General features: G+C 41.1%; 1 protein-coding gene across 8 annotated transcripts in view; it reads left to right on the top strand.

Moving 5' to 3' along the window:
• LOC105477766 (transmembrane and coiled-coil domain family 1) overlaps positions 1-25,607 on the top strand; it is a 256,327-nt gene that overhangs the window by 24,886 nt on the left and 205,834 nt on the right. Inside the window, exon 2 of one of the 8 annotated variants that reach the window (XM_071092264.1) lies at positions 15,181-15,273. The exons of the other annotated variants lie outside the window; for them this stretch is intronic. The gene's annotated coding sequence lies outside the window, so the exon portion shown is untranslated. The remainder of the gene's footprint in view (positions 1-15,180; positions 15,274-25,607) is intronic. 8 annotated transcript variants of the gene reach the window in all.

A 25,607-nucleotide genomic window follows, 5' to 3' on the forward strand; every position in this document is an offset into this window, starting at 1 on the left:
ATAAAATTAATGCCAGTTATTTTTAGTAGCAACTATTCTTGACAGCATTTCTTACATTTTTGGGTTTTCTATTTGTACATGTGCAGCAAGGTAAGTTGGGAGGTTCTATCAACAAATCCATTTGTATCATCAAGCTTTACAAATATATCCTAAGAATTACTACCTATGGGGGTTTTTCCATACCATACCTAATTCACCAATTCTTCAGTTCTCTGATGCTGAGTGTTCAACACTTCCATTCAATTCTGACACTATCTACCTGGAGTTAGTGTCAGATCTCAAGTTAAAGGGCTCAGTTCCAAAAGACTGCCGCTACTTGGGACGCTAGTCACAAGTCTTGGGCCACCCACACTTCTGTCTGGCTTGGTTGCAAATTCAGGGGTTCCCACGACCCCTTCATCAGGTTCGTTAATTCACTGGAAAGACTCATAGAACTCAGGAAAACACTTTACTTATGTTTACCAGTTTATTATAAAGGGTATAACTCAGGAACAGTGAAATGATATAAATACATAGGGCAAGCTATTGGGGAGGGGTGTGAGGCTTTCGTGTCCTCTCTGGGCACAACACCCTCCCAGCACCTCTATGTATTCACTACCAGGGAATCTTTCCAAATCCCATCATTTAGTCAGTCCCCAGTTCCTCTCTCTTCCCCAAGGGTGAGGAGTGGAGGACTAAAAGTTCTAATACTCTAATCACTTGGTTGGTTCCCCTGGCAACCAGTCCTATCCTGAAGCTATCTAGAGGCCCACCAAGAGTCACCTAATTAGCATAAACTCAGGTGTAGTTGAAAGGAACACATTATGAATAACAAAAAGCACTTCTGTTACTGAGGAAAACCTGAGGGTTTTAGGAGCTCTGCCAGGAATCAAGGACAAAAACCAAATATGTATGTTTCTTATACCACACTACTATACATAAAACTAGATTTTGTTTTTAGAACAGAGGGCTGGGTTTCAGAATATCAGTATTGAATTCTTTAGGTCATTGATATATTTCTTTCTGTAGCCATAGTGTCATCAATTTGATTGTTGGTAATGTCAGTAACATTTGTTTTGGCCGGGCACGGTGGCTCAAGCCTGTCATCCCAGCACTTCGGGAGGCTGAGATGGGCGAATCACGAGGTCAGGAGATTGAGACCATCCTGGCTAACACAGTGAAACCCCGTCTCTACTAAAAAAATACAAAAAAACTAGCCGGGCGAGGTGGCGGGCGCCTGTAGTCCCAGCTACTCGGTAGGCTGAGGCAGGAGAATGGTGTGAACCCGGGAGGTGGAGCTTGCAGTGAGCTGAGATCCGGCCACTGCACTGATCCTTTGATGAAAGGTTCCATTGGAACAGCTAGGCTGGGCGCGGTAGCTTACGCCTGTAATCCTAGCACTTTGGGAGGCCAAGGTGGGTGGATCACTTGAGGTCAGGAGTCCAAGGACCAGCCTGACCAACGTGGTGAAACCCCGTCGCTACTAAAAATACAAAAATTAGCTGGGCATGATGGTGTGTGCCTGTGATCCCAGCTCCTTGGGAGACTAAGGCAGGAGAATCCCTTGAACCCAGGAGGTGGAGGTTGCAGTGAACCAAGATTGTGCCACTGCACTCCAGCTTGGGCGACAGAGCAAGACTCCATCTCAAAAAAAAAAAAAAAAAAAAAAAAGAAAGAAAAGAAACAGCTAAATGCCATATTCCTGAGGAGGCTTTATCAGATTCCAGTATTGTTTCTTTTTTTGCTTAGACATTTGTCCTCAGATGGCTCTGCATGTGATGTGACAAAAACAGATAATTTTTTTCTGACAGGAATAATGCTCATTTTTTCTAAACTGTTGGGTCATGAAATTTGGGTAGAAATGCCTTTTGGTGGCCTTAATCTCTTTATTGGTAAACAATAGCATGCGAATTTTCATAGCCAGAAAAGGAAGAGTAAATTGTTTGGAATTCCAAATTCTTTCCTGCTTGTATGGTTTTTACCCCCCTCTGCCTGCCTATTTTAATGTATTTGTTAGAGATATGGGCGTTGTCTTCTCATAACACAGGGATTTCCTTAGAATGTGAGCCTTAAATTAATATTTTAAATGTTTTAGAACATCTGTGGGAAGTATCTTGATGTACAAGAATGGGTGCTTGTCTAACATAGTGCCTAGCAGAGTTCTTGGCATGTATTAGGCACACAATAAATATGTTACCTTTCTAGAAGTTAGAAGCCTCTGTTCTAGTGTTTATATGCCACCAACTATCTGTGTGACCTGGAGTCTCATCTGTCATCTTTAGAATCACTTCTCTTTTAGCTCTGATTCAGTGACTCAGTTTATTCTGGTCTTATTTGTTAAAAACTTATTTCTACTATGGCCTTAAAGTCAGTTTCTTGAAAATAAGCCAATGCAGTCACCGGCTAGGATGAACTAGGAAGTGTTGTGAAATAAGCCGTCTTCTGTGGCTTCAGTTATTTGCTTGGCTACATGTTCTTTCTTTACGCTGGTAGAGTTATGTTAGATTTTCTACCCACACCAGGTTGGGACTAGATTATTTATTTAGAGATAGATTTAAACCTATCACTGAATTAGTATTTATTGAATACTACTGGTATTGTTAAGGGATTTAGATTTGATATGGCACTTCAAGAAACCAGTGTGGAAAGAGGAAAACTGCAAAACTAGCTATTGAAGGCCATATGGTTTGTATTATGGAAATATAAAGAAGGAAGAGAATAGGTGACTGCTGAAGCGATTACAGAAGGATTTCATCTGTGTTCTCTGTTTGGAGTGTTGAAGAAGAAGGCTGGCCGGGCGCGGTGGCTCAAGCCTGTAATCCCAGCACTTTGGGAGGCCGAGACGGGCGGATCACAAGGTCAGGAGATCGAGACCATCCTGGCTAACACGGCGAAACCCCGTCTCTACTAAAAACACACAAAAAAAATTAGCCGGGTGAGGTGGCGGCGCCTGTGGTCCCAGCTACTCGGGAGGCTGAGGCAGGAGAATGGCGGGAACCCGGGAGGCGGAGCTTGCAGTGAGCTGAGATCTGGCCACTGCACTCCAGCCTGGGCGACAGAACGAGACTCCGTCTCAAAAAAAAAAAAAAAAAAAAAAAAAAAAGAAGAAGGCTGTTGTTGCAAGTATGAAAAATAACATGAATGAAAGCATGGAGATACATGAATCGTATATTTGTGTTTCTGTGTTTGTGAGACTAGCCCCACCCATTTGTTGACCTTTTAGAGACAAGCTTAGTTTTGAGTAAGGTCAGTTTAAGATAATTTAAGATAATTCTACCTCTCAAAGTCCACAAAGGAAATGAAGAAGTTTTTTTTTTTAACTCATAGGATGAATTGGACAAGGATGAGACTTGTGTAGGTGAGGACAGTTGGAAGGATTATGATGTTGTAATCTTGGAGTTAGGTGAAACAGGTATCAAAAAATAACTTTTCCTGTCCTATAGTGAGAATAAACATTTATAAAAATATTGTTGATAAAGGATGGTCTCCTAAGACATTTTTTTTCAAAAGCGTTTCAAGTTTCAAACAGGAACTTTAAAAAATCAGTAGCATGTGACAAACCATTATTTTGTGATAATTTGCCTGTTTTTAGTGAATAAAACCGGTATATACATTTTGTATCTTTATAGTAAATAATGCCAAATGTATTGAATTTCTTATCTTCCCTGGATCTATGAGCCAAGATTTCTGTCTGTAGCAAATAGCGAAAATATAAAATATGGTCAGGAGTGGTGGCTCACGCCTGTAATGTCAGCACTTTGGGAGGCCAAGGCGGGCAGATCACCTGAGGTTAGGAGTTCGAGACCAGCCTGACCAACATGGAGAAACACTGTCTCTTCTAAAAATAAAAAATTAGCTGGGCGTGGTGGCGCATGCCTGTAATCCCAGCTACTCGGGAGGCTGAGGCAGGAGAATTGCTTAAACCTGGGAGGCAGAGGTTGCAGCGAGCTGAGATTGTGCCAGTGCACTCCAGCCTGGGCAACAAGAGCAAAACTCTGTCTCAAAAAAAAAAATATATATATATATATGTATGTATGTATGTATATAGCTGTGGGTCTTTATATACCATTAGGAAACAAATGAGAGATGAAGTCTCTAAAGCATAATGTGTATTTGTTTCATAATCGTAAGTTTAGAAATTGGTAGGATAAACGTCAGATTAGGTGTCAGGGCATCCAGAATAGTGGGTGTATTCCATTTTGATCTGCATATCTTATTCTGTTGTTGATTAAGAGCAGTGAGAGTCCATAAACTATGGTATATGATAGCTGTGATCTCTGATATAAGCTTCATGCAGATGACACTCAAATCTGCACATTCAGCTTGCACTTCTCTTGCACCCAGATGCCTGCTGGACATCTGCATTTTGAGGTCCTGCTGGTTCCTGAAACCTAGTGTGTCTTCTACCAAATTCATTGGCATTTTGCAGTGATATTTTTGCATTCCCATAAACCTGTACCTCCTCTAGTTTTACTTATCTTTATTAATGGCTCATCCTTCATTTAGCCAACCAGTCTACAAAACTTGGGATTATCTTTAATTTCTTTCTTTTTTACTTCTGAAATGTATCTTCCCCATTGAGCCTTAAGAGTGTTCATCTATTCACTCATTCACTCATTTATTCTGACATTTATTAAGCATCTATTATGTGCCAGGCATTGTACAAGAAATTAGGGATATAGTGGTAAATAAGACAATTTTCTGCTCTTACAGACCTTATAGTTCAAGCTTTCATCATTTTCTCCCTATCCTCTTTGGGCTATTTTGATAGCCATCCATATTTTTTCTGGTTATAAACATAATACATCCTTATTTTAAGAAGTGCAAGGATGCCAGGAGTGGTGGCTCATGCCTGTAATCCGAGCACTTTGGGAGTCTGAGGCAGGCGGATCACTTGAGCCCAGGAGTTTGAGACCAGCCTGGGCAACATGGCAAAACCCCGTCTCCATTAAAAAAAAAAAAATTGATGTGGTGTCATGTACCTGTACTCCCAGTGGGAGCTGAGGTGGCAAGATCTCTTGAGCCTGGGAGGTGGAGGTTGCAGTGAGCCCGGATTGCGCCTTGCCCCACTACAGGGGGGGAAAAAAAATGAATGATGAGAATCCTGAGCCTTCTGGAGCAAATCTTAATTGGGAGTGTAAGAGGCTAGTCTGACTTCTTGACCCTCCAGATTAAGATAGATGCTCTTCCTCTGGGCTTCCTCAGCACCCCAGGTTTCCCATCATGGCTCTTACCACTTTGTGGTGTTTCCCTACGTAGACCAAAGTCTCCTGTCTTTTGTGTTTGTTGGGTCCAATACAGTGCCTGGACACCTAGTAGGCATTTCAAAGTTTGCCAAATGGATATATGACTATATTAATGTCTTTGGTTGCCAAACGTATTCTTTAAAACCATTCACCTCTGTTTGCCTTTACTTTTTATTTACCAAATAACCTTTTGTCCTTAAATCAGTTTACCAAGGGAATTTTACTACAGAAAAAAAAGAAGGTACTGACCATAATCTAATTGACATTTAAAATTCTTTTTTGTATTTTTTTGTTTTGTGAGACAGCATCTGACTCCCATCACCCAGTCTGGAATGCAGGGCGTGATCTCAGCTCTTTGCAGCCTTGATTTCCTCGGCTTGGATGATTCTCCTACAGGCTGATTTTTTGTATTTTCACTAGAAATGGGGTCTTGCCATGTGGCCCAGGCTGGTCTCGAACTTGGTTCAAGTGATCTGGCTGCCTCAGCCTCCCAGAGTGCTGGGATTATAGATGTGAGCCACCGTGCCTAGCCAGTAGTTATAATTCTTATAAATTTATTAAAAGACTGATGCTGTGGAACAGATGGGTATGAGAATTTGGATAATATAAACTATTTTTTTCCTGAGTGCAATTTTCACTTTAGATAAGTTACTGTCTAGTTTCTCATTGGGCATAGGTGTAAGTGTGGTGTGGTGAATAGAAGGCTAGATTCAACTTTGATTTGACTCTGCCACTTGTTAAGCTTTGAGATTTTAGGCAAGTATCTTAGGATTATTGACTGCTCAGACCTAGTCCAGCTTTAAAATTTTGTCGCTGAAATAAGAGCCATACTTCGTATCAATCTGTTGAGGCCTATGTGGGCTCCCAACCTCGCTATAGACCTGTGTATGTGTGAAAAAAAGGGAAAATATAGTAAAAAGTATAGTGCCTTAGAATTCTTTTTACAAAACTGCACAAGGATGCAAGAGGTGGTAGCACTGTGATCGTTTTTAGAGAGAGCATGAACCTGATAACTTCTTTTGCATTCTTTGCATTGTTTCACAACTAGTTCTAGATAAAGTAATTTTCTTTTTTGAGAACAAGGACATGGCATTTGGGGCATGTTGGGGATGGAGAGGATGTTGATTTGGTTCTTTCTTTTTCTAGCCTTATCTGGATGCCTTTTTTTTTTTTTTTTTTTTCTTGAGATAAGAGTCTCGCTCTGTCGCCCAGGGTGGAATACAGTGGTGTGATCTCGGCTCACTGCAACCTCCACCTCCGGGATTCAAGCGCTTCTCCTGCCTCAACCTCCTAAGTAGTTGAGATTACAGGCGCACGCCACCATGCCCAGCTAATTTTTGTATTTTTAGTAGAGACGGGATTTCACCATGTTGATCAGGCTGGTCTCGAACTCCTGACCTCAGGTGATCCGCCTGCCTCGGCCTCCCAAAGTGCTGGGATTATAGGCTGAGGCACTGTGCCTGGCCTCTCTGGGTGACTTATTGAGTGAGGATTGGTTCTGTTCTTTTTCCCCTTATTTTTATTCTGCCCTTTTCCCCTTTTTCTTTTCACCTTCTCAGTAGAATCTCAGGATTCAATCTCTGTGAGGCATGAAGTTTAGATTATAGAACAGAGTTGGGAGACTTGTTTTTCTTTTGATTTTTGAGGTACCAAAGCAAACTGCTTTACTTCTCCATGCTGGGTTATTTTTACTAAAAGAAAACAAAATCTTATTCATACATCACATGCTTTGGGATAATAAGGTAATTTGTTGGAACACTTAAAAAATTCATTATTTAAAATTAAGGTGTAATTTCCAGATCTTTTGATCCACAGTTGAAAGATGTATATATAGATTAATGGATTTTTACATATGCATACAACAGTGTATGGGTACAGTATAACCATGAATAAAGTAAAGGTATAGGACATTTTTATCCGCCTAGTAATTTAATTCCCTATGTCCCCTTCCAGTCAGTATCTTCTTTTTGAACACTTTGAGTGCTTTATTATTCATATGGAGAAGACAGTGAAAACAAATCTTGACATCTTTTAGGTTTCACCAGAATTGAATCTTAAATTCTATGATAACAATGTCTTAGCTGTAGAGAATAAGGCCTTTAGACTTTTAGAAATGGATATGGCAAAATTGTATTAAAATGCTTTCCTAATAAAATCCTAATCCAAGGTGCGGAGGCACTAGATTTACATTGATAAAGTGACACTGTTGTTTACCAGCGTGTGTATATTTTTCTGCATAGACTTTTCTGAAAGTTTTTGGGTTGTGAGAAAGTAGATTTATTTGGAAAGTTGTATGTAAGTAAGAAAATGGAACTTGTTTGGTCAGATGAGTGATGAGCTTGTTTCAGGTCTTTGAATTCTATTTTTCCTCCTATCTGTGCTATGTGTGACCCTGTGGATGAGGCCTAACCTCATTTGTTTCCATCTAATGTTTATTCAAGACCTCTTTTAAAATCTGAAACACTGTGCGTGAATCTTTTCAAAGTTCTGTGGTGCTATTTTAGCTCATCCCTTACTTTAGCTATTTATTATGTGTCTTGTTTCCTAATTTGTATATACACCTTTTATTTTAGAAGTTTCGGATTTACAGAAATACTGCAGATAGTACAGAGTACCTATATGCCATGCACCCATTTCTCCTATTAACATTTTGCTTTACAGCTTTTCTGAGATATATTTTACATACCTTAAACTTCATTTTTCTTAGTGTGCATTTCAGTGGTTTTTAGTGTATTCACAGAGCAGTACTACCATCACCACAACCTAATTCCAAAACATTTTCATCACCCCTAAAAGAAACCCTGTACTCATTGAGCAGGCATTCCACATTTCCACCCCACCTGCTCTATCCCTGCATAACTTCTAATCTATGTTCTGTTCCTAAGGATTTGCCTATTCTGGATGCTTCATATAAATGGAATGATACCATATGTGGTCTTTTGTGACTGGCTTCTTTCACTTAGCATAATTTCAGGGTTTATCCATGTTGTCGTAGCATGTGTCAGTACTTTGTTCTTTTTTATTGCCAAATAAGATTCCATTGTATGGAGAATATAGCGTGTTTTGTTTATCTTTTCATCAGTTGATGAACATTTACATTGATTCCATTTTTTGGCCGTTTTGAATAATGCTGTTACGAACGTTTATGTACAAGGTTTTGTGTGAACTATACATATGTACCTAGAAATGGAATTGCTAGGAAATATGGTAACTCTTTTATGTTTAACATTTTGAGGAACTGTAAGGCTGTTTTCCAAAAACAAACTGCTTGGGCCGTTTTACATTCCCACCAGCAGTGTATGAGGGTTCTAATTTCTACTCCTCTTAGGCCGGGCGCGGTGGCTCAAGCCTGTAATCCTAGCACTTTGGGAGGCCGACACGGGCGAATCACGAGGTCAGGAGATCGAGACCATCCTGGCTAACACGGTGAAACCCCGTCTCTACTAAAAAATACAAAAAACTAGCCGGGCGAAGTGGTGGGCGCCTGTAGTCCCAGCTACTCGGGAGGCTGAGGCAGGAGAATGGCTAAACCCGGGAGGCGGAGCTTGCAGTGAGCTGAGATCCGGCCACTGCACCCCAGCCTGGGCGACAGAGCGAGACTCCATCTCAAAAAAAAAAAAAAAAAAATTTCTACTCCTCTTAACTTGTTATACTTTGATTTTAGCTATCCTAGTGGGTGTGAAATGGTACCTCATTGTGGTTTTATTTGTATTTCCTTAATAACTAACAAGGTGAGCATCTTTTAATGTGTCTATTGGCCATTTGGATATTTTCTTTGGAGAAATGTTTATTTGAATTCTTTCCCTGTTTTTTAATAGGGAATATAATTATAATCTTAATGATATTTAAAGTCTTGTTTTAACAGTGAGATTATAAATCACTTGAAAGGTTCTTGCCATAAGTAATAATTCTTTCTTTTTTTTTTTTTTTTTTTTGAGATGGAGTCTTGCTCTGTCGCCAGGCTGGAGTGCAGTGGTGCGATCTTGGCTCACTGAAACCTCTGCCTCCTGGGTTTAAGCGATTCTCCTGCCTCAGCCTCCCAACTAGCTGGGACTACAGGTACACACCACCACACCCAGCTAATTTTTGTATTTTTAGTAGAGATGGGGTTCCACCATGTTGGCCAAGATGGTCTTGATCTCCTGACCTCATGATCTGCCTGCCTCGGCCTTCCAAAGTGCTGGAATTACAGGCGTGAGCCACTGTGCCCAGCTGCCGTAGGTAATAATTCTTTAATAATTATTTTGTGTTTCTGCTTACCTTCACTCTCCTTCCAATTTCTCAGAGCACTAAAAGAATATCATGGGCCGGGCGCGGTGGCTCAAGCCTGTAATCCCAGCACTTTGGGAGGCCGAGGCGGGTGGATCACGAGGTCAGGAGATCGAGACCATCCTGGCTAACATGGTGAAACCCCGTCTCTACTAAAAATACAAAAAACTAGCTGGGCGTGGTGGCGGGCGCCTGTAGTCCCAGCTACTCGGAGGCTGAGGCAGGAGAATGGCGTGAACCCGGGAGGCGGAGCTTACAGTGAGCCGAGATCGCGCCGCTGAACTCCAGCCTGGGAGACACAGCGAGACTCCGTCTCAAAAAAAAAAAAAAGAATATCATGCAGGTCTTAGTCCCATAGTAACCACATTCGGTTTTTTTTCCCCCTTTTGTTACTTCATGTGAAAACAAAGATGGAAAAGCATGTTTGTTCAAATCCTGAATAGTCCATACGTTCCTAGGTTAGTGGAGTAAATGCTTTATTGTCTTTGGATTGTGAAAGTGGCTGGGTGTGGTGGCTTACGCCTGTAGTCCCAGCACTTTGGAAGGTCAAGGTGGGCGGATCACAAAGTCAGGAAATCGAGACCAGCCTGGCCAACATGGTGAAACCCCGTCTCTACTAAAAATACAAAAATTAGCTGGGTGTGGTGGCGGGCACCTGTAATTCCAGCTAGTCCAGAGTCGAGGCAGGAGAATCCTTTGAACTGGGAAGGGAGAGGTTGCAGTGAGCTGAGATCGCACCACTGCACTCCAGCCTGAGTGACAGGGCGAGACTCCGTCTCAAAAAAAAAAAAAAAAAAAAAGTAATGTGTTTGTTATGGAAAGTGCTTAGATAAGTATAATTCAGAAAGTTATAATTTCTCTGATAATTTTCAGTGATAGTAACATTTTGATGTGCACTGTAGACTCAGGTGCAAACATACATATATACACATATTTGTATCTTGATAGTAATGTATGTACTATTAACCCGTTTCCCCCCTACCCCATCTCTCCTGTACACTTCATAATATATTATGGATAAATTTCCACTCAGGGGCTGGGCGCAGTGGCTCATGCCTGTAATCCCAGCACTTTGGGAGGCTGAGGTGGGAGGATTGCTTGAGCTCAGGAGTTTGAGACCAGCCTAGGCAATAGAGACCCCATCTCTATTAAAAAAAAAATTTCCTCTCACTTAATATTTTATTGAGTTTGATTTTGACACTGAGGTATGAAACATCTATATTTATATGTAGGTGGTTCTTAGTAAGGAGTAGTTGATTCCTGAGGGTAGAGGGTGGAAAATATTGAACTCTTTTTGTTTTTTGAGACGGAGTCTTGCTCTGTCGGCCAGGCTGGAGTGCAGTGGCTGGATCTCAGCTCACTGCAAGCTCCACCTCCCGGGTTTACGCCATTCTCCTGCCTCAGCCTCCCGAGTAGCTGGGACTACAGGCGTCCACCACCTCGCCCGGCTAGTTTTTTGTATTTTTAGTAGAGACGGGGTTTCACCGTGTTAGCCAGGATGGTCTCGATCTCCTGACCTCGTGATCCGCCCATCTCGGCCTCCCAAAGTGCTGGGATTACAGGCTTGAGCCACCGCGCCCAACCTGAACTCTTTAACATGTATATTTTTAAAATTTTTGAATATTTGTGTTAGATTAAATAAACTATCAGTAATTATTATTATTATTATTATTATTTTTTGAGACGGAGTCTCGCTCTGCCGCCCAGGCTGGAGTGCAGTGGCCGGATCTCAGCTCACTGCAAGCTCCGCCTCCGGGTTCACGCCATTCTCCTGCCTCAGCCTCCCGAGTAGTTGGGACTACAGGCGCCCGCCACCGCGCCCGGCTAGTTTTTTGTATTTTTTAGTAGAGACGGGGTTTCACCGTTTTAGCCAGGATGGTCTCGATCTCCTGACCTCGTGATCCACCCGTCTCGGCCTCCCAAAGTGCTGGGATTACAGGCTTGAGCCACCGCGCCCAGCCTGAACTCTTTAACATGTATATTTTTAAAATTTTTGAATATTTGTGTTAGATTAAATAAACTATCAGTAATTATTATTATTATTATTTTTTGAGACGGAGTCTCGCTCTGCCGCCCAGGCTGGAGTGCAGTGGCCGGATCTCAGCTCACTGCAAGCTCCGCCTCCGGGTTCACGCCATTCTCCTGCCTCAGCCTCCCGAGTAGTTGGGACTACAGGCGCCCGCCACCGCGCCCGGCTAGTTTTTTGTATTTTTTAGTAGAGACGGGGTTTCACCGTGTTAGCCAGGATGGTCTCGATCTCCTGACCTCGTGATCCACCCGTCTCGGCCTCCCAAAGTGCTGGGATTACAGGCTTGAGCCACCGCGCCCGGCCTAACTATCAGTAATCATTTTCTTCTTTGCTTTATGTCATGAAACCCTTGCTTTGGTGCCCAAAACAGGTTTTTTCAGTTATCATTGGCGATTGATAGATCAAAAATTATACAATTACACTGATGTAGTGAGATAAGTTGCCATGTAGCTTCCTAGTCATGGAGGCTACATTATGGTATGCTAGTGATTACTGGGAAATTTTTAAGTTTAAACATATATTTACTGAGCCCCATGTCAGGCACTATGAAGAGGGAACCATTAATTGAGCAGAGTCCTAGATATGTTTATTTTTTAGGCAGAGAACAGAAGAGAGGCCATATCAAATTAGAACAAGAAAGTCAAAAGGTAGATTTCCTAGACCATGAATTCATGTATATACGTGTGTGTGTGTGTGTGTGTGTGTGTGTGTGTGTGTGTGTGTGTGTGTGTTTTGAGACAGGGTTTCTCTCTGTTGCCCAGGCTGGAGTGCAGTGGTGAGATCATGGCTCACTGCAGCCTTGGCTTGCCAGGCTCAAGCAATCCTCCCACCTCACCCTCCCAAGTAGTTGGGACTATAGGGACATGCCACCATGCCCACCTAATTGTTGTATTTTTTGTAGAGATGGGGTCTTGCTATGTTGCCCAGGCTGTTCTCAACCTCCTGGCCTCAAGTGATCCTCCTACCTCAGCATCCCAAAACAAAGTGCTGGGATAACAGGTGTGAGCTATCACACCCAGCCTGAATTCATTTTTTATAGTTTATCTCATACTTCAGTCATTTGTCTTTCTGTGTTTGCTTCATAGTGACTTATGTGTTTAAGTTTAAGCAATAAAAACTTCTACATATTTAAAAAATGTTTCTATAGTGAAAAGGAATGTGACTTTGAGATACCACATTTTTCTCCTTGAGTAAGATTTACGTGTGGTTATTGGAGTAGATTGAGAATTTTGCAATGTTTGTGTCAAAATGAAGGAAATTATATATAAGCAAGTCAAAATCTTGAGAATTTTTAACTATAGCCTATAAGATTCTTTTTGTTCCTTCATATTATTTTTCTATTAGTTTATCATGTACTATGTTTATATTAATTGCTTCAACAGTTTGAGAAGCAGTAATAAAAAACACATTTTATAGATAATCTGAGATAATCACTTATTTAAAATGAAAAGTTATTAAAACTATCGGAAGAAATCTTAAATTTGACCTATGCCTATAAATAAGAAAGTGTTTTTTCCAGCAAATATGTTGGGGATCAGGGGGAAGTCAGGCAAAACATATTCAGGGTTTGTACGTTTTAATCCTTTTATTTTCTCAGCTTCTTGATCTTCATATGTGCTTGCAGATGTTAAAATGTGAGGACACTGAAAAAAAATTTTTTTTGATCCTGAGTACAGAAAACATTTTATAAGAAAAAATAATGGCCATGTGCAGTGGCTCATGCCTGTAATTCCAGCACTTTGGGAGGCTGAGGCGGGTGGATTGCTTGAGCTCAGGAACTTGAGACCAGCCTGGGCAACCTGACAAAACCCTGTCTCTACCAAAAATACAAAAAATTAGCTGGACGTGGTGGCATGCACCTGTGGTTCTAGCTACTCAGGAGGCTGAGGTGGGAGGCTCACTAGAGTCCAGGAAGCAGAGGTTGCGGTGAGCTGAGATTGTGCCACTGCACTCCAGCCTGAGTGACAGAGTGACACCGTCTCAAAAAAAAAACCAAAAAATATGTAAAATGGGAAATTATACTAGAAATGATCTTTAAGGTTCCTGTAATTCTGTGACTGTTTCTAATTTTTCAGTATGTCTTGAAGCTGTTTTAATAGTTTGCTGCGATATGGAGGATGGTGTTCAGAAAGTTGTGTTAGCATTGTAAAACTTCCCTTCATTTAGAGGGACACCTGTGGTAGAGTAGTCAAGAGTGTAAGTTCCAGCTTTTCTGCCTGCTGGCTATGTGACCTTCAGCATGCCATTTAGGCTCATTTTTCTCATCTGTAAAATGTGAAATAACAGCAAGTACCTCACAGGATTATTGTGAGGATCAATTGAGATAATGTGTTAAGAGTTACTTGGACATGGCCGGGTGCAGTGGCTCACACCTGTAATCCCAGCACTTTGGGAGGCCGAGGGAGGTGGATCACGAGGTCAGGAGATTGAGACCATCCTGGCTAACACGGTGAAACCCTGTTTCTACTAAAAAAATACAAAAAATTAGCCAGGCCTAGTGGTGGGTACCTGTAGTCCCAGCTACTCGGCAGGGTGAGGCAGGAGAATGACGTGAACTTGGGAGGCGGAACTTGCAATGAGGTACAATCGCATCACTGCACTCCAGCCTGGGTGACTCCATCTCAAAAAAAAAAAAAAAAAGTTACTTGGACAGTACAAAGTACTATACAAATGCAAGGTTATATATAAAAAGAGGTATCTAAATCTATGAAGAATAGTAGTTTCATATTAGCTTTTCTCTTTAATTATTGATTCTTTCTGCTTCCTGTATGTTTTGTTTATAATTAGACTTAGTTGGTTATTTTCTTTTCAATTGTCAGATCAAGCAGAAAACTGAGTGACAAGAACCTCCCTCATAGATGTTAAGGTTGTTGTGTCTAGGGTCATGAGAAACACCTGCAGTGTCATTCAGAGTGAGATTTAAGATGCTGCCGCCATTTGCCTACACAGGTGCCGGGCATTTCCTTTAACACGTTCTTTTAAGAAAGTTTTTTTTTTTTTTTTTTTTTTTTTTTTAAAGGCTAATACCTATACTGTACTTATTGCATAGCAGGTCCTGTTTTAAGCACTTTACACTTAATTCTCACAATGACTCCGAGAATAGGTACTATTGTAACCTGTGAGGAAATTAAGGGTTAGCAAATTGGTTGTGGTGGTTGGTGTGCTGCAATGCTTTAAAACTTTTTCTTTAGTGCAGAGCTCAAGCACTCTGTTATGGTTATGCTTCATATATTGCATTACTATATCTTTGCAAAAAATTAACTTCTGTATGCTTTTAGCAAAAAGTTATTGTAAATTTTATTTATTTGACATAAGGTCTTGCTATGTTGCAGCAACTGCTGGTCTCAAGAAATCCTCCTGCCTCAACCTCTAGAGTAGCTGAAACTATAGGCATGCACCCACACCTGGCTCTGTAAATTTTATCTTCATGTCTCTGGAAGACACAGTAACTTTTGGGATAAGTAAAGTTTCAGGAGTAGTGTTTCTTATTGTTGTTTGTTTGTTTTTTGAGACAGGGTTGGAGTGCAGTGGCACCATCTCGGCTCATTGCAACCTCCGCCTCCCGGGCTCAAGTGATCCTCCCACCTCAGCCTTCTGAGTAGCTGGGACCACAGGCACATGCCACCACGCCTGACTAATTTGTTCTGTTTTTGGTAGAGACGGGGTTTCACCATGTTGCCCAGGCCGGTCTCAAACACCTGAGCTCAAGCAATCCACCCGCCTCAGCCTCCAAAGTGCTGGGAATTACAGGTAGGAGCCACCATGTATCACCCCATCCCCCTACCACCCCCCCACCCTTTTTTTTTTTTTTTTTCTAAGCAAGCTAACACAGCACAGGAGTATTGTTTTTGTTCAACTCTGAGTTAGAAAAATTTGGAATAAATAAATGATAGGTGTTGGTTAGACAAACTAAACAACAATTTAGGTGTTGTTTCCTAAATTCCCTATTTTCTCAATTATAAGAGGCATACTTCTTTGCATTTTAAGTTTTGAAATTGTGTGCATCTAATATGGTAGTATTTCTTTTTTTTTTTTTTTTTTTTTTGAGACGGAGTCTCGCTCTGTAGTCCAGGCTGGAGTGCAGTGGCCGGATCTCAGCTCACTGCAAGCTCCGCCTCCCGGGTTCACGCCATTCTCCGGCCTCAGCCTCCCGAGTAGCTGGGACTACAGGCGCCCGCCACCTTGCCCGGCTAGTTTTTTTGTATTTCTTAGTAGAGACGGGGTTTCACCGTGTTATCCAGGATGGTCTCGATCTCCTGACCTCGTGATCCACCCGTCTCGGCCTCCCAAAGTGCTGGGATTACAGGCTTGAGCCACCGCGCCCGGCCTAATATGGTAGTATTTCTCTTCAAAAGGCTGTTATTAAAGGTATGCCTTTTAATCAGTTGATGAGGTCTAGAATCAAGAAATTACATTAAGGCCGGGCACAGTGGCTCATGTCAGTAATCCCAGCACTTTGGGAGGCTGAGTTAGGTGGATCATTTGAGTGCAGTTGGCGATCATTTGAGTGCAACATGACGAAACTCCATCTCTACAAAAAATACAAAAATTAGCCAGATGTGGTGGCGCACATCTGTAGTCCCAGCTACTTGAGAGGCTGAGGTGGGAGGATCACTTGAAGCCTGGGAGGCAGAGGTTGCAATGAGCAGTCACTCCAGTGCACTTCAGCCTAAGTGACAGACCGAGACCTTCTCTCAAAAACTTATTTTTTAGTTTACATCCACTATCAATGTGCTAGTCTTGGCCACTATACATACTGCACTTTTTTAGTATTGACAGCTAAATTTTCTTTTGGCTAGCTAAGATTGGTATTACTACAGATTCTGAGACTTAATTTTGTATACTCTGTAAATACACCTGATGTCAGTAATTTAAGCATACCCTTGGAATAACCTTGTTTGGCAGACATACCTGAATGTGTGTTTTGAGCTAGGGAATCTGGGAGTGGCCAACCCTTGTCTGTGAGGAACATCTGGGCCCCATTCCATTACGTGGAACATCGGTTGTACAGGGGATCGGCCTGTATAGGGGATCAAGACCCTGAGTTTTGGGGTAAATGAAGGTTGTCAGGTGGAGGTCCTTAAGGGGAGGGTTTTAAGTGAAAAAGCTATATAAACTGCATGCTGTTTGCAAGCAGTTGTGGTTTTTCTGCCCAGTCCGCTGCCACTGGGCAGTATAGATATGTTGTCCAGCCTGCCATCACTGCACTGTAGTTAAGGTGGATGTCTTGTCCAGCCTGCTGCCACTGGGCTGTATGTAAGGAGGTTCTTCTGTCCAGCCCATGCTACATGACTCTCTCCCCTGTAGGTAAGCCCCTAATAAAATCCCATGTTTTATCTGGGTGTGGTGGCTCATGCCTGTAATCCCAGCACTTTGGGAGGCTGAGGTGGGTGGATCACTTGAGGTCAGGAGTTCGAGACCAGCCTGACCAACATAGTGAAACCCCCCCCCTCTACTAAAAATACAAAAAAAATTAGCCAGGTTTGGTGGCATATGCCTGTAGTCCCAGCTACTTGGGGGGCTGAGGCAGGGGAATTGCCTGAACCTGGGAGGCAGAGGTTGCAGTGAGCCGAGATCGTGCCATTACACTCCAGCGTAGGTGAGGGAGCAAGATTATGTCTCAAAAAAAAAAAAAAAATCCCGTGTCTCATGTGCTGATTCTGGGTCTCTTCGTTGGCCTCTTGAACCTGTTGCCATCCCTATTGAGGTTAATAAGGTTTAGGCACAACCCATTCACTCTTCTTTTTAGACTCCCTAAAAGAATTTCTTCACTCAGAGACAGAAGTACCTTATCTACATGTTTTTCTAATTTAGTGAATCAGCTAGTTGAGGAGGAAAGTTAGGTAATTTCATTGGAGATTGGACCGGAGTTAAAACTTGAAAGCCCAAGGCCACTTAATCTTTATTGGAGAAATTCATGACATTGTATAACATTGTTTTATTTTGAGAACCAATTCTTAACTTTCTTAACTGTTGTTTTTCGTTGCTCATAAGTGTTTGAAATCCCGTTTGACATTTAATGCATTATTCGTTGATTCATAGTTTTGAATTTGGAACTTAGAAAACCTGAATTGTAGGTCCTAGAGCAATGTTTTTGAAAAAAGAAATACTGATAGTAGATTTCCTGGAAGTTGTTGCAATGGAATTCTGACACTACTGGGAGTTAACATAGACTTTGTAGGTTAAGGTCACAGTCCCCCACAAGACTATCCTCACTTAAGACACCAGCCACAAATTTGGAGGTCCCTTCGCTACCTGTGCTCCTGACCACTGGCTACCTATGCAGGAGTTCCCATGATCCATTCAGGTTCAGAAATTCACTAGAATGATTCATAGTGCTCGGGAAAGTGCTACACACTACTTAAAATTACAGTTGTATTATCCTGAATATTCCCCACTAATATTTTTTTAAAACTTTATTTTGAAATGATTGTAGATTGACAGAAAGTTGCAAAAATAGCACAGAGTCCCTTGAATCCTTCCCCTAGCTTCCCCCAGTGTTGGCATCTTATGTAACTGTAGTATAATATCGAAACCAGGAAATTGACATTGGTATAGTATTACTAAACTTTTTTGCTAAGTCATTTGGCCATTTTGGAATCTGAAGAACCAGTGTTTTCTTTAACTCTCGTTACTTCTCTAGAAATGTTTATCTTTTCCTAAATCTCTAATTTGTGATACTGCAGCTTCTGTTTAAAACAGGAGCTACATTTTCCATTCATTTACCTTTTTAAAAAATGAATTAAATATCTACTATTTTTATGACTTAAGAAAAATTATTGAAACATCATTGAGAACTGTTTGCTTACCATCAAAATGGGCAATTTCCCTAGACAACCATATCCATACTCAGGCTTTAGAATAGTCACTGTGAAATCATGTGGGTTTTTTTTGTTGTTGTTGTTGTTTTTAGGCCAAGGAAGCTATCCAAGAATTTTGTGAATGAGGCTGAGAATTTACCTTGCCAGAATTCATGGGGAAGATGTGTTTCTTGTTTTGTGTGGTCAAAGAGGGTTTTTCATCCAAACGTTGCCCTCATTTCTTCTCCTTTTTCTGCTGAGTTTTTTTTTTCTTTTGATTTTTTAGGTGTCTAGAGACTTTAACTTCTTTAAATGTTATTTTTTGGTAGAGTTTTATTTTTAGTGATTTATCTTGGGATAAGTTGAGTAAGAGATTCAGATTTCAAGACAAACCAGGAATGATTTGTCTTTGCTTTGGGACTTGACATGAAATATTAAGAAAATGAGATATTAAGAAAAACTCAACAAGGTGTTAAGAAAAACTCAAAAAACTAATTTATAGTTTTGTTATGAAAGCTACAATCAGACATTCTTAGATTGCTTTATTTTATTCAATGGAGTTTGAGTTTTTGATGGTTTCTTCATGTAAATAGGAAGCCACCAGAAGAAGACCTGTCCTAAGTAAACTTCATTATCTTAGCTAAAGGGACCTTGACAAAGAAAATTTAGTATGGTGAAGATCATGGTGATAGGAGTTTGACCTAGTGGTGAATGTTTTGTGATTGCCGGCAACTGAACTTTGACTTAGGCAGTCTGGACCATATCTGATGATTCTTGAGCATGGTTCATGCATTTGTTCATTCACGCAACACCTTTTTATTGGGTCACCTAGGCAATGGGATATTATGTGGAGCAAAAACTGCTCTGATACCCTTCCCCCATGGAACTTAGGGTCTGGCGGAGAAGACAGAAATGTTAAATTAAGTGTTTAAATTACACCTGTGACGGTGGCATAAGAGTAGGTATTGGGTAATACTTACATTAGTGAGATTTGACCAGATTAGAAAAGGCATCCTCAATAAATGATACTTGTGCTATGATCTGAAGGAGGAGTAGATGTTAACTTGGCAAAGAAAGAGGTGGGAGATGGTTGTCCAGACAGAAGAAACAGCAAGTGCAGAGGCCGTGTGGTAGAAGTGAGAATGGTGAAATGAAAGACCTAATTAAGGCTAGCGTGGCTTAAGCAGTGAGAGTTAGAGAGAAAAAGATCATGGTTTGAAGTGAAGAGAGAGGCCTATCCTTGTTAAGTTTTTTATAGGTCATGTTAAGAAGTTTTTGACATTTTTCTAAGTATCCTAAGAGGAATAAGCAGCCATTAAAGGGTTTTTGAGCAAGAAAGGACACAGTCAGATTTTCTCTTTTTTTTTTTTTTTTGAGATGGAGTCTCACTCTGTTGCCCAGGCTGGAGTGTGGTGGCGTGATCTCGGCTCACTGTAACTTCTGCCTCCCAGGTTCGAGCGATTCTGCTATCTCAGCCTCCTAAGTAGCTGGGATTACAGTTGTGTGCCATGACGCCAGGCTAAGTTTTGTATTTTGGGTAGAGACGGGGTTTCACCATGTTGACCAGGCTGGTCTTGAACTCATGACCTCAAGTGATCCACCCACCTCAGCCTCACAAAGTGCTGGGATGTGAGCCACTACACCTAGCAGATTTGCTTTTTTGATAAGAACACTCGACTGAAATGCAAAGAATGGCTCGAAGGGGTACCAGAGTGGATGTAGGGGTATTGGTTAGGAATTTAGTTGTCCATGTGATAGGTAAGGATGACTCACTTAAGAGTTGTGTTGGTGAAGAGGATAGAAAGGCATTAATTTAAGAATATTTAGAAGATATAGTCAGCAGAACTTGATGATGGGTAGAATATGAAGTGGAGAAGAGAGGAGTCCTAGATTTCTGATTTAAGTAACTTAGTGCTCTTCACTGACAAAAGGAATGCTGAAGGAAGACAGGTTTTTTTTTTTTTTTTTTTTTTTTTTTTTAGGGGAAGATCATGATTTAGGTTTTAGATGTATCAATCTTCAGGTATGTTTTGATGGCAGCCAAAAAGAGGAGATAATGCATTGCTTAGATTCAGATATATCCTCTTATTTTGTTTAGTTTGATATTATTTTATTGATTTTTATTTTTGAGGTGGGGTGTGCATATTCACTCTGTTGCCCAAGCTGGAATGCAGTGGCTCAATCATAGCTCACTGCAGCCTAGACCTCCTGGGCTCAAGCAATCCTCTTGCCTTAGCCTCCTTAGTAGCTAGGACTACAGGTGTGTGTCACCATGCCTGGCTAATTTTTTTAAGTTTATTTTTTAGTGGAGGCAGGGCCTTACTGTTCCCTAGGCTGGTCTTGAACTCCTGGGCTCAAGCAATCCTCTTGCCTTGGCCTTCTAAAGGGCTGGAATTACAGGTGTGAGCCATCATGCCTGGCCATTTTATTTTTAAGATACCAGTAAATACATATGTAGAAACTGATTTTTCATAGGGGTATGCTTACAGGTACTATCCCTATCCTTTAGATTTTTGTATTTGTTTATATACTGCAGTGTATGCTACAGTTTTTTGTGTGTGTTTTTTTTTTCTTTTCTTTTTTTTGAGCAACAAGGTCTTGCTCTGTTGCCCAGGCTAGAGTGCAGTGGCACAATCATAGCTCAGTGTACCCCAGTTTTAACCAAAGAATAGGTACTAAAAAATACTTTATGAATGATTGAATCAGTAATTGTAGTGCTTCCCAGAAATGCTGTTTCCTTGCCCATGTTTCTTGTGTGTTGGCAAATAATTAAGGATGCATTATTAATGGACACTTGGAGTGGTTAATAATATACTCCTCCTACCAATAATCTCCTCTCTTCCCATAAGCCTTCTATTTTTGTTCTAGAATTTTATAAAATGTTAAGACCAAAATGACCTCACTACTCAGAAATGTGTCATCTAATAGTGTCAACATGGACAGAAAGTTAAAAATTGAAAACAAAATAGGCATTGTTTGGCCTTGAGCTGTATTGTTCTTTATGCTAGCTGGTTTATGATTTTTTTAAAAACTCTTTTCTTCAGTTTTTAAAATTGGGGTAACACATAACATAAAATTTACCATCTCAACCATTTTTAAGGGCACGGTTGAGTGGTATTAAATATATTCATAATGTGTAACCATCAGGACCAGCCATCTGTATAGCTCTTTTTGTCTTGTAAAACCAAAACTCTCTCTTTGTGGTTGGCTTATTTTATTAGCATAATGTCTGTCCTCAAGGTTCATCTACGTTGTTGTATACTGCAGAATTTTCTTCCTTTTTTTTTTTTTTTTTTTCTTTGAGACGGAGTCTCACTCTGTCACCCAGGCTGGAGTGCAGTGGCGTGATCTTGGCTCACTGCAACTTCTGCCTCCCAGGTTCAAGCAATTCTCCTACCTTGGACTTCTGAGTAGCTGGGATTACAGGTGCGTGCCACCGCATCCAACTAATTTTTGTATTTTGAGTAGAGACAATGTCTTACCATTTTGGCCAGGCTGATCTCGAACTCCTGACCTCAAATGATCCACTTCCCTCAGCCTCCTGGAGTATTGAGATTACAGGCATGAGACACTGCACCTGGTCACCACTTTGTTTTTTCTTTTTTCAGGCAGGGTCTCATGCTGTTGCCCAGGTTGGAGTACAGTGGCACAATCAGGGTTCACTGCAGATTGACTTTCCAGGCTCAAACAATCCTCCTGCCTCAGCCTCCCAAGTAGCTGGGACTACAGGCCTGTGCAACCACACCTGGCTAATTTTTCTTGAATTTTTAGTGGAGACAAGGTCTTATTATGTTGCCCAGGCTGGCCTTGAACTCCTTAGTTTAAGCAATCCTCCTGCCTCAGTCTCCCAAAGTGCTGGGATTATGGGCGTGAGCCACCGCGCCCGGCAATTTTTTTCCCTTTTAAGGCTGAATGACATTCCGTGGTATGTATATGCTGCATTTTGCCTATTCATCTATACTGCTGTGAGGGTGTATGGGTATCTCTTTGAGGCCTTGCTTTGAATTATTTTGTATATGTACCGAGAAGTAGAATTGCTAGATTAGGTGATAATTCTAATTTTAATTTTTTGGGAACCACCATACTATTTTCCACAGTGGCTGTACCATTTTACATTCCCATCAGCAATGCACAAAGATTCCAATTTCTGCACATCATTACCAACACTAAACTTTCTGTTTTCCTTATAGTAGCCATCCTAATGTTTGTGGTTTATAATTTGATTAAAATATCATATCTGAATATTTTCTTACTCTTTTAATCTTTGAAAATTAAAATAGACTGAATTTTTGTTACATTGTCTTTAATAACTAAGTTGCTTGCCTTTTTACTAAGCAAATGTTTTTTTGAAGGGATTTATGTGACAGTCTTTCTTTTTACCCTGCTGGAAGTCTCATCCACTCAACTGACGGCTTTATTTTTCTTTCCTCAAAAGCTAGAACTAAGCCTAAGGGAAGGAAAGGAGTATACACTGGAGCCAAAGGCTGGTGCTACCTAGGCCTGTGGGGTGTGCATATTCAGAAGCTCTGCAGTTGGTTGGCCTGGATCTGTCAAAACATGTTTGGATAGCTCTGGCTGTGTACTGATTTATTTATGTGCTTCTGAGTGGTAACCCTGGGAATGAATACATTATGACTATTTGTTGGGAATAGGTCCCCCAAAATCTGGCCATAAACTGGCCCCAAAACAGGCCATAAACAAAATCTCTGCAGCACTGTGACATGTTCATGATGACTGTAACCCCGTGCCAGAAAGAGGGCAAGGAACACCTGGCCCACCCAGGGTGGAAAACTGCTTAAAGGCATTCTTAAACCACAAACAATAGCATGAGCGATCTGTGCCTTAAGGACATGCTCCTGCTGCGGATAACTCGCCGATCCCATCCCTTTATTTTGGCCCATCCCTTCATTTCCTATAAGGGATACTTTTAGTTAGTCTAATATCTATAGAAACAATGCTAATGACTGGCTTGCTGTTAATAAATACATGGGTAAATCTCTGTTCGGGGCTCTTAGCTCTGAAGGCTGTGAGACCCCTGATTTCCCACTTCACACCTCTATATTTCTGTGTGTGTGTCTTTAATTCCTCTAGCTTCGCTGGGTTAGGGTCTCCCCAACCAAGCTGGTCTCCACAACTATTGTTTGGAAAACTGTTGTATAGATTGCTGGGGAAGAAAAACTCAGAGAAGCCCCACTGTTGAACAGGTTGTAAATTTACTGGTTTAATCTTCTGTGAATGTGTTTCAGAGATTAAGCCTTTTCCTGAGCTCAGCAGGCAAATTCTAATATTTTGGATGCAAGTTATTTCACAGAAGGGACTCTGTGGTAGGAAGAGAGAATGTGAAATTAAATATCTATGTCATAGGTCTGGCGTAAATAGATACTGTTAATATCAGTGTGTTGGGTATAAAATAATCTTCTGGTTTCAGGAAAGCATAGAGAAAAAAACTAAGATTCTTTTCTAATTTTTATTGACCCAGCTGAAATAGTGTAATGTCTTGCATTTTTAAGGTGTTATGCCCAGACTGTTTGTTCCCCAAAGAAGACCACCAGAGTCCAGAGTCAAAGCCAAGCGGCAAGGATCTTTACTACAAGTTCGAACTTGGTCCCTCCTTTACACAGTATACAAGAGGGCCCCGAACAATGCGAGCGTTTGCTTTTTATAGCCCGAAAGTTGTAGGGGAACAAAGAAATTCTTTTGGCTCCTGCGCTTTCAGTAACCTTGAACGGCTGTCTCCTTATCGGAGACTTTCCAGGTGGTGTTTGTACTGAGCTCAGGGAGTTTGAGAGATATATGGTGGTGGGATGGGAGGATGGGATGTGTTTGTGCTAGGCTCAGGGAGTTTTGAGCCCGGGGCTGAGGAATGTGCCCAGCTCCTTTCAAAGGCACTTAACTATTTGTTTAGTTGAATTGTTTGAAAGGATGGAAGAGAATAGGACCTTCCATATTTGAACAGTATAGGTAGAAGAACATGAATTGATGGAGGTGGTAGTATCCTTCCCCATTTTTTTTCTATCAGGATTTAGACTCCTACAGATTTTGTATCTTAAGAAAGAAATGCAGACATGTTGATAAAATACTAAGAGTTTTCAAATGATACCTAATCTAAATGTTAATTGAAATAGAATTCACAACAAACCTGCTCATGTAATGCTGAACCTAAAATAAAAGTTTAAAATAAATTTATGCATAAAAAGTAAAAAAAAGAAAGAAATATAATTTATAATCTTGAATTAAATGTAGTCCCCTTCAGTGGATGCACACACATACATATATACCATGTATATATGTATGTGTGCGTGTATGTAGAGATACCTTTTTTTTTTTTTTTTGAGACGGGGTCTTGCTCTGTCACCCAGGCTGGAGTACAGTGGCGTGATCTTGGCTCACTGCAAGCTCTGCCTCCTGAGTTCATGCCATTCTCTTGCCTCAGCCTCCTATGAGTAGCTGGGACTACAGGTGCCCGCCGCCACCCCTGGCTAATTTTTTGTATTTTTTTAGTTGAGACAGGGTTTCACCTTGTTAGCCAGGATGGTCTCGATCTCCTGACCTCGTGATCCGCCCGCCTCGGCCTCCCAAAGTGCTGGGATTACAGGTGTGAGCCACCACGCCCAGCTGAGATCCTTTTTTTTTTTTTTTTTTGAGAAAGAGTCTCGCTCTGTTGCCCAGGTTGGAGTGCAGTGGTACGATCTCTGCTCACTGCACCATCTGCCTCTTGGGTTCAAGTGATTCTCATGCCTCAGCCTCCCAAGTAGCTGAGATTACAGGCAAGAGCTACCACACCCAGCTTTTTGTACTTTTATTAGAGGTGGGGTTTCACCATGTTGGCCAAGCTGGTCTCGAACTCCGGACCTCGGGTGATCTGCCCACCTGGGCCTCCCAAAGTGTTGGGATTACAGGTGTGAGCCACTGCATCCAGCCGATGTAGAGATACTTAACAAATAAGCGCACTAGTCTAATCTTTATTAAATCTTGCTCTGTTAAATTTACTTTATGATCATGATGTGATACATGTTTAATAGTAGTAGTAGCAGTAAGAAAAAGTTAAAGTAGCTCTTAGTATTCTTTTGTGCCAGATTGTATATTAAGTGCCTTCCATGTATATATTGTGTCATTTGTTCTTTACAATAAGATTATAGAATGGGCAATACTTTTATCTCCATTTTGGAAATCGAGTAATTTACTCAAGGACCAACGATTAGTAGAGGAGCGAGCCATAGTAGCAGAATATTTCTATGATGTAGGAAGTCAGGTCATAAGAGGAATGAAGGTAGGGGAGGATTA

This window comes from Macaca nemestrina, chromosome 2, assembly GCF_043159975.1.
Source record: "Macaca nemestrina isolate mMacNem1 chromosome 2, mMacNem.hap1, whole genome shotgun sequence".
Taxonomy (NCBI): domain Eukaryota; kingdom Metazoa; phylum Chordata; class Mammalia; order Primates; family Cercopithecidae; genus Macaca; species Macaca nemestrina.